This window comes from Aquarana catesbeiana, linkage group LG02, assembly GCF_042186555.1.
Source record: "Aquarana catesbeiana isolate 2022-GZ linkage group LG02, ASM4218655v1, whole genome shotgun sequence".
Classification (NCBI taxonomy): domain Eukaryota; kingdom Metazoa; phylum Chordata; class Amphibia; order Anura; family Ranidae; genus Aquarana; species Aquarana catesbeiana.
Genome location: NC_133325.1, coordinates 170,169,702 through 170,179,141, shown reverse-complemented (window position 1 = coordinate 170,179,141; position 9,440 = coordinate 170,169,702).

Genomic DNA, 9,440 nt, shown 5'->3' with positions numbered 1-9,440 from the left:
CCCTGTCCTGTGTACACCCTGCAGACTCTTTTTAGGAATATCCTGTGGATGTACAGTATGTGAACTCAAGCAGCAGCTGAATATCATGGTTTTAGTGAGAAGACTACAGCAACTCAATAGTGCACAGGGAAGGGTGACAACACTGCATCTCTATGATTAGGAGTTGTTACCGTACAAAAGGAAGTGTCTATAAATACATCTTCCTGGTATAATTTAATTATAGAAAGAAGGATTACACTTTTGTACTTTACAGCAGTGGTCTCCAAACTTTCTGAACAAAGGGCCAGTTTACTGTCCTTGAGGCTTTAGAGGGGTCAGACTGTTTTATATATATATATATATATATATATATATATATATATATAAAACCATCTTCCCGAAATTGGAATTTCATATAAAATGAATTTGATTAGAAAAGATTAGAATAGAGTAGAAAAGAATAGCATAGAAGAACAATAGAACAGAATAGAAAAAATATATAATATTTATATTATATTTTATTCTGTTCTGTTCTATTGTTTTTCTAATCTATTCTTTTCTTTTCTTTTTTTATTCTAATCTGTTCCATTCAAATTTGAATTCATTCTATACGAAATTTGAACTTCAGAAGCCATGTTCCGAAATGCGAATTTTGTATAGAATGAATTCGAATTTGAATAGAAAAGACTATTATAGAATAGAAAATAATAGAAAAGAAAAGCATAGAAAAACATTAGAACAGAATATTAAAAAAAATATTTTATATATATATATATTCTATTGCTTTATTATTTTATATTTTATTTTTTGTATTTTTTAGAAAATCATTTTCTATTTTTTTCTAATTCGATTCGAATTTGTTTTAGAATTTGTTTGTTTTTTTTAAGATCAGTTTAAATTTGTTACTTTTGTAATTCGGAAATTCGTATGCATACGAATTTCTGAATAATGAAAAATTCTTCCGAATTTCGATTCGGAATGAAACGGAATGCACATGTCTAGATGGGACTTCCTATTACAGAGGCTGCCTTGTAAACAGGAAATTCTCCTGTATGTACGGCACTCGTCCTGCCCCCTTCCTGTCCCCACCGAGGCAGCCAGAATATATATCTTTTGTGGGCCAGCGCACGGAGATTAGTTGGGGGCCACAAAAGATCTATATGTCCACATTACCAGGCAGGCCGCAATTGTCCTTTGCCCCATTCTTTAGACATGCCTGCCCAACAACCAAACCCCTAAAACCTAATCTAATCCCAAAAATATGTCCTTAAAGCATTTTTTACCCCAACTCTATTGTCTACTCTATTCTAACCTTTTCTATTTAGATTCAAAGTATTTTATACGAAATTCGGAAGATGGTTTTATATATATATATATATATATATATATATATATATATATATATATATATATATATATAAAATATTTTTTCTATTCTGTTCTATTGTTTCTCTATTATTTTCTATTCCATTCTAATCTTTTCTATCATCTATAATCTTTTCATTCTATACGAAATTTGAATTTTGGAAGATGATATATATATATATATATATATATATATATATATATATATATATATATAAAACCATTTTCCAAAATTGGAATTTGGTACAGAATTAATTTGAATAGAAAAGATTACAATAGAATATATTATATTTTTTTCCATTCTGTTCTATTGTTTTACTATGCTATTCTTTTATATTATTTTCTATTCTATTCTAATCTTTTCTATTCAAATTCATTCTGTACCAAATTCCAATTTCAGAAGATGGTTATATATATATTATAAATTTGATTTCATTCTATTTCTATATAACGATTTTCCGAAATTTTAATTTCTTATAGAATGAATTTGCATTCAAATAGAAAAGATTAGAATAAATTTGAAAATAATAGCATAGAAAAACAATAGACCAGTATATATATATATATATATATATATATATATATATATATATATATATATATATATATATATATATAAATAATTCAAATTTCGTATAGAATGAATTCGAACTCAAATAGAAAAGATTAGAATAGAAAATAGAAAAACAATAGAACAGAATAGAAAAAAAATTATTATATATATATATATATATATATATATATATATATAAAACATCTTCCGAAATTCGAATTTCATATAGACTGAAATCAAATTTGAATAGAAAAGATTAGAATAGAAAATATATTATATTATATTTTATTCTGTTCTATTGTTTATTGTTTGTCTAGTCTATTATTTTCTATTATTTTCTATTCTAATCTTTTCTATTCAAATTCGAATTCATTCTATACGAAATTCGAATTTCAGAAGCCATGTTCCGAAATTAGAATTTCGTATAGAATGAATTCAAATAGAAAAGTTTAGAATAGAAAAGAATAGCATAGAAAAACAATGGAACAGAATAGAAAAAAATTATATATATATATATATATATATATATATATATATATAAAACCATCTTCCGAAATTGGAATTTGGTACAGAATGAATTCTAATCTTTTCTATTGGAATTCGATTACATTCTATACGAATTTTGAATTTCGCAAAATGGTTATATATAGTTTTCAACTTTTACTTTTTCAAATTCAGTTAAATTTTTTTCGAATGTTGTAGAATTTTTTTGAATTTGATAGTTTTTTCAAATGCGGTCGAATTTTTTCGAATGCGGGCAAATTTTTTCGAATGTAACGAATGCAACGAATTTAACTAAATGAATTTAGTTAAATAACGAAATGAAACAAAACCAAACTAATTTTTTTATCCTGCACCTGTCTACAATTAATTATATACAGATATATATAATTATATACAGATCAGATGGCTAGGTAAGATTTAAAGAGTGTCATTGAGGGGAAGAGCATTCACAGAATTTTGCAAAAAAGCAACTATCCTTACAGTGCAGAGGTAAAACGTACTTTATCAAAATATTGTAACAGCAGTTCCACAAATCAAATCTTGCAGTTTCAAAAGTCATGTTTAAAATACACTGTGCAGTCCAGTATGCTGACAGTTTTTTCTAAATTGTGATAAAACAAAACTAGACGTCCATATAGATCAAAACCCCTATCCCCAGCTGCCCATACCTTTCCTTTGCACCCCCACCATTCATTTTGGCTGCCTGGAGCAATTAAAAGAAAGCCCTGGTCAGCTCCAAGTTGCTTTGATAAATTTGATTTCTACCCATTACAGCTGAACAGACAGGATTATTTTATGCTGTGAAGGAAGGAAATAAATGTAAAGGGGGCATTAAAGTGTAAAGGTAAATGATATACTTCAGCAGCAATAATGTCTGCAGTATGGCGCACAGCCTGTTTAGATACATCAGGAAAGTCTGCTTCCATAAGACTGAGATCACAGAAGGTATACAGTTGGTTCCCATCTGATTCCTTTGCAAGCTTTAACTTTGCTACTCTTCATATTGATCCTTTTTTCCCTTTGTAGCCACTTTAATCCTAAACCCTGCTGTAAACACCACATTTTCCCAATCAACATAAAACCCCATACCTTTCTAATACTAAGCTCCACTTTTGTCCTTCGAATGTTAAATGCCAAATTTTCTACTGCCGAGGATACTCTGGTATTTGAAAATTAACTAACAGAGGGTGAAGCTTAGTATCAGATGAGTCTTATGCCGCGTACACACGGTCGGAATTTCCGACAACAAATGTTCGATGTGAGCTTGTTGTCGGAAATTCGGACCATGTCCATCGGACATTTGTTGTTGAATTTTTCAACAAAAAAAATTTGAGAGCTGGTTTTCCGTCAACCATATCCGTTGTTGTAAATTCCGAGCGTGTGTAGACAATTCCAATGCACAAAATTCCACGCATGCTCTGAATCAAGTATGAGACGGAAGCGATCGGTCTGGTAAAACTAGCATTCGTAATGGAGATAGCACATTCGTCATGGTGCAAATTTTTTAATCTTTTAATGCAGCGCATTCTCTTCTTCTTTATAATGCCAGAATAATGAAGTTGTTTTGCTGCTGATGTTCACACAGAGTTCTGACAAACATATTTCTTTATTATTTCTCATGATCTCCTGAATAATCTTTTTTTTTTATTCACCAGATCTCTAGAATGTTTATAATTTTTGTTTATAGTGATCTATTTCTTTTTTTTTAATCAAGATCTCCTGATTTTTTTTGTAGTGATCTTTATAATATTTGTTGTCATTTTGTGTGTCAAGTTACCACAACATCATTATTATCTTGTATTTTTTAACCTCAAAGAGGTTGGTTGGTGTCCCTTGTTAATTTGACATTGTATTTTTTAAATGTACCTGCCTACTCACAAACAAACTGTCCTTTTTGAAGTAAAACACATAGCCAAGGATTTGTGAAAAAAATAGACATTTATTATCAGTTTATCCAGGAAAGCAAAGCTGGGTAAACTGGTGAAATTGTACCCCAGGGCAGAGATCAACTATTTGACAGGCAAAATTGGTAGCCTGAGGAGTCCATTTAATAGGGAGCACAATCCGGCTCAGGACTCCGAGAGATCAGGAAAAGCAGCAGATGACATATATGTCCCAAGGCTGTGGTCATACAACAGCCTGCGTCTTTTGTCAGACCAGACTGAACCCAGGCCATCACACTCTTGTCTTCCTTCCTGACTTGCTTCCACACTTACTTCCAGGCTGTGGCTCTGGTGTTACACACGATCGGATTTTCCGCCAACAAATGTTGTATGCGAGATTGTTGGCGGAAAGTCCGACCGTGCGCATGCTCCACCAAACATTTGTTGTCGGACTTTCCGCCAACAAATGTTGGCTAGCAGGTTGTCAAATTTTCCGCCAACAAATTTTTGATGGCGGACTTTCCGATCGTGTGTACACAAGTTCTTCGCACAAAAGTCCACGCATACTCAAGTACGAGCCTGAAGCGCTCAGTCTTGTAAAATTAGCGTTCGTAATGGAGATAACACGTACGTCTAGTACGTCACTACGTTTGTAATTGTTGGCTAACATTGTGTGACCGTGTGTATGCAAGACAAGTTGAAGCCAACACCCTTCGACAAAAATCCACGGTTTTGTTGTCGGAAAGTCCGATCGTGTGTAAGGGGCATTAGACTTCATCAAAACTTATAGAGAAGTTGAGGCTCTGTTGTGCTATGCTGTTAAATATCATTGCTCTATAAACTATGGACTGGCCACTATGCTGCCGTTTTGTTTTCCATGCCAACGCCAATTCCATCTGTAATCATTCTTACTTCCATTTACACCTGCATTTTTTTCCTAGGCATTCTGCTCCATTTCTATCAAGGTTATTTTCTTATCGAAATCTGGAAGCCCCTTTAACAAAGGGGACACCCAGATCTCGGCCCCCCCCATGTGAATTGTTAACGGGTACATTGTACCCCTACCATTTCAAAAAAGAAAGTGTTGAAATGTTAAAAACCCACAGAAGATGGCTTAGGACAAGTCCTTTATTAAAAATAAAAAATAAAAAAGAGATTCCAGCGATGTAATCCAATAAATTAATGCTCCTACTCCAGCGATGTAATCCAATTCTCGATCTCCAGCAATGGATGATCTCCAGCGACTCCAGCGAGGAACACGCACAGGATCCTGCCTCCACCAGAGGCACCCAGCCAATGATGCGGCGCTAGCTTGACAGCTCTTATGTAGCCACCCATCACGTGACCCTGCCCCCTCTGACAAGAGGAAACGCTGAGGGAAACAGGATTCCCGTTGCATCAGAGGGGGGCGAGGTCACCCGTACACGCCACTGGGAAACCCCAGCGTTCCCTCTTGTCAAAGGGGGAAGGGGTCACGTGACGGGTGGCCCCGCCCTCAGCTACATAAGAGCTGTCAAGCTAGCGCCGAGTCATTGGCTGGGTGCCTCCGGTGGAGGCAGGATCCTCTGCGTGTTCCTTGTTGGAGTCGCTGGAGATCATCCATCTCTGGAGATCGAGAATTGGATTACATCGCTGGAGTAGGAGCATGGATTTATTGGATTACATCACTGAAATCTCTTTTTTATTGTTTTTTTTATTTTTAATAAAGGACTTGTCCCAAGCCATCTCCTGTGTTTTTTTAAACATTTTGACACTTTATTTTTGTGAAATGGTAGGGGTACAAGGTACCCCTTACAAATTCACATGGGGGGGCGGGATCTGGGTGTCCCCTTTGTTAAAGGGGGCTTCCAGATTCCAATAAGCCCCCCGCTAAGGGTTTGGTGTGGATTTTTGGGGGAACCCCACGCCATTTTTTTTTTAATTTTGGCATGGAGTTCCCCTTAAAATCCATACCAAACCTGAAGGGCCTGGTAATGGAATTTTGGGGGACCCCCACGCATTTTTTTTAAAAAATTTTTCAATGACTTATGTGTATTGTCGGGACCGACAATTCAATAATAGCCAGAACTAGCGCTAGCACTTTTAAATGATTTTTTTTCCTTTAGAAATGTCATTTTGCTCTCGGACTGTTATAAACAAGGGAAACATGCGCTACTTTACAGGCATGCTATAGACACCCCCCAGGTACGAAATTTAAAGGAATAAAACTTTTATTGTTTTACTTTAAGCATTATTAAAATCACTGCTCACGAAAAAACGGACGTTTTTAAAACTTTTTTTTTCATTGATACATGTCCCCTGGGGCAGGACCCAGATCCCCAAACACTTATTATGACAATACCTTGCATATTAACCTTTAAAATTATCACTTAAGATTTCTCCCATAGCCAGGTAACACACATTTTGCAACTTGTATCCAAAGTCAGTAATCAGTCCATGGGCCTGTTGTTTTTTTTTTTGTGTAAACAACTTGGATAGGGCTTAAGGGTATATAAGATGCCCAACTTGACTTAAAACACAAAAATGGATCCTGGACTTTCTACACTCTAATGGATCAGTAACACAGTTTTTGTAAGGAGCATTTGATCCCCTTTAAATGAACATTGTTCAGACCCCAGCTAGAAACTACCCATCCACCTGGCTCTCTTAAAGAGTATCCCAGAGTAAGGCAGACGTGTTTTTCAGCACTACCCAGGGAGAACTGGTTGGGTATAGCACCTAGCAGCCCTCTCCCTTGTAGGCCCTGGGGGTGTAGAAATACTCACATTGTCTTTGTCCTGTAGCTGTAGGTGAAACTGCTTTCAGGCCTTTCGCTGGGCTAGTTTCTTTCCTGGCTACCCAGGCTGTCCTTCCCTGGTGGACTGCAGTTCAGTGAAGATCCATTTTTCAGCTTCCTTCCTCCAGCCTGAAGACAGACCCCCCTTTTTTGGGGCCTCCTCCCCAGTTACACAGAGCAGCACTTCAGTAATCTTCCACCCGACTCCCCTACTGACCAGGCTCCACAATATTTATGGGCTGGTTCAGCCACCCTGCCAGGCCCTAAATATTCAGCTCAGCACCTTCTGGCCTCCGCCCACTAGTCTCTAGAAACTTCTCCAAGCTTCTAGAATCAGGGGGAGGCAACAGAGGCCTGCCTTGTAGAGTCCTCTAGCCTGACCTAAAGTAAACCCTCTGACTAACACCCAGGCTGCTAACAAGCCTCTTTCTACACTAGCAAACTATGTACACAAGAGAGCACGACAAATGCAACAAGTTTAGCACTGTTTGCTGCCTATTGCTGCCTGTGAAATGGCCCTGCAAGAATTCACTAGGCAAGTTAAAGGGAATAACATTAACACACTACTAACAGTTGCTACTGCAAGTAATTGCAGGTAAAATACCCTTATAATGCATAGTGCAAAATAATTTAAATAACAATGTGGTCTCACTACTGTACAGCTCCTGTCTAACCTTTGCCCAGTGGAACAATATACAAGTATCTGGAGGGCGGGGCTGTTAGGAGCCTGGAAGACTGTCCCTGCACACCTCTTCTGCACACAGCACAGCATTTTTACTTTTAGGTGCAACACAGTGTTTTATATTGCGTTATCTAAGACAATATCCCCTAGGGTATTTGATGCTCATATAATTTTGTACACACTTTCACAGTGTTCTTTGCACTTTAATAAAGAACAATAAAAACACATGATTTTGCAGGTAAAAAAAATGTGCATTTATTAATATTAAGTTTTTCTTTTACAGGAGCCTGCAAAGCATTGCACCTGTGATCAGTGGAGGGCAGGTGCAATGTCAGGCTTCTGCATAGTCTCCCTCCAACTCTCTGCCCCTATCTCTGTATGGGCTTTTACAATTAGAAAGTGGGAGGAGTGAATAGTCTATGGAAAACTACAAGTCTGGCTGCCACAGTGGCAAAGGGAATTTCTTTAATCTACAAATCTCGGCCCTGCACAGCCACACCAATTTTAAATGTGACAATGGCTAAAAACCCCCAACTACTTCCACGGGTTGGGGGGGGGGGCACAGGGGGTGAGGGGGGATAGTGCTTAGGAACATGTTATGTTACAGGTAGGGATGAGCCGAACACCCCCCGAACAGGCAAAAAATTCGGAAGAACACACGAACACCGTTAAAGTCTATGGGAAACGAACTTGAAAAATTAAAAGTGCTCATTTTAAAGGCTTATATGCAAGTTATTGTCATAAAAAGTGTTTGGGGCCCCAGGGGACATGTATCAATGCAATTTTTTTTTTTAAAAAGGCCGTTTTTTTGTGAGCAGTGATTTTTTTAATGCCTAAAGTGAAACAATATAAATTAAATATTACTTTAAATGTCGTGCCTGGGGGTGTCTATAGTATGCCTGTAAAGTGGCACATTTTTCCCGTGTTTAGAACAGTACCACAGCAAAATGACATTTCTAAAGGAAAAATTGTCATTCAAAACTGATTGCGACTGTAATGAATTGTCGGGTCTTGGCAATATAGATAAAACTCATTGAAAAAAAGGGCATGGGTTCCCCCCCCCCGTCCATTACCAGGCCCTTTGGGTCTGGTATGAATATTAAGGGGAACCCCGAATCCAAATTAAAAATAAATTGCGTGGGGGTCCCCCTAGAATCCATACCAGGCCCTTCAGGTCTGATATGGAAATTAAAGGGAACCCTGTGCCAAATTTAAAAATAAAATGGCGTAGGGCCCCCCCCACAATCCATACCAGACCCTTATCCGAGCACGCAACCTGGCAGGCCACAGAAAAAGAGGGGGGACGCGAGAGCACCCCCCTCCTAAACCGTACCAAGCCACATGCCCTCAACATGGGGAGGGTGCTTTGGAGTAGCCCCACAAAGCACCTTGTCCCCATGTTGATGGGGACAAGGGCCTCATCCCCACAACCCTTGCCCAGTGGTTGTGGGGGTGCTTATCGGAATCTGGAAGCCCCCTTTAACAAGGGGACCCCCAGATCCCGGCCCCCCGTATGTGAATTGGTAACAGGATACATTGTACCCCTACCATTTCACAAAAAAAAGTTTCAAAAATGGTAAAAAAGACAAGAGGCAGCTTGGGACAAGTCTTTTATTAAAAAAAAAAATGTCCAGCAATGTAAATTCACGCCACCCGGTGACGTAAATGGGTGACCCCACCCCCCTCTGACGCCATTGT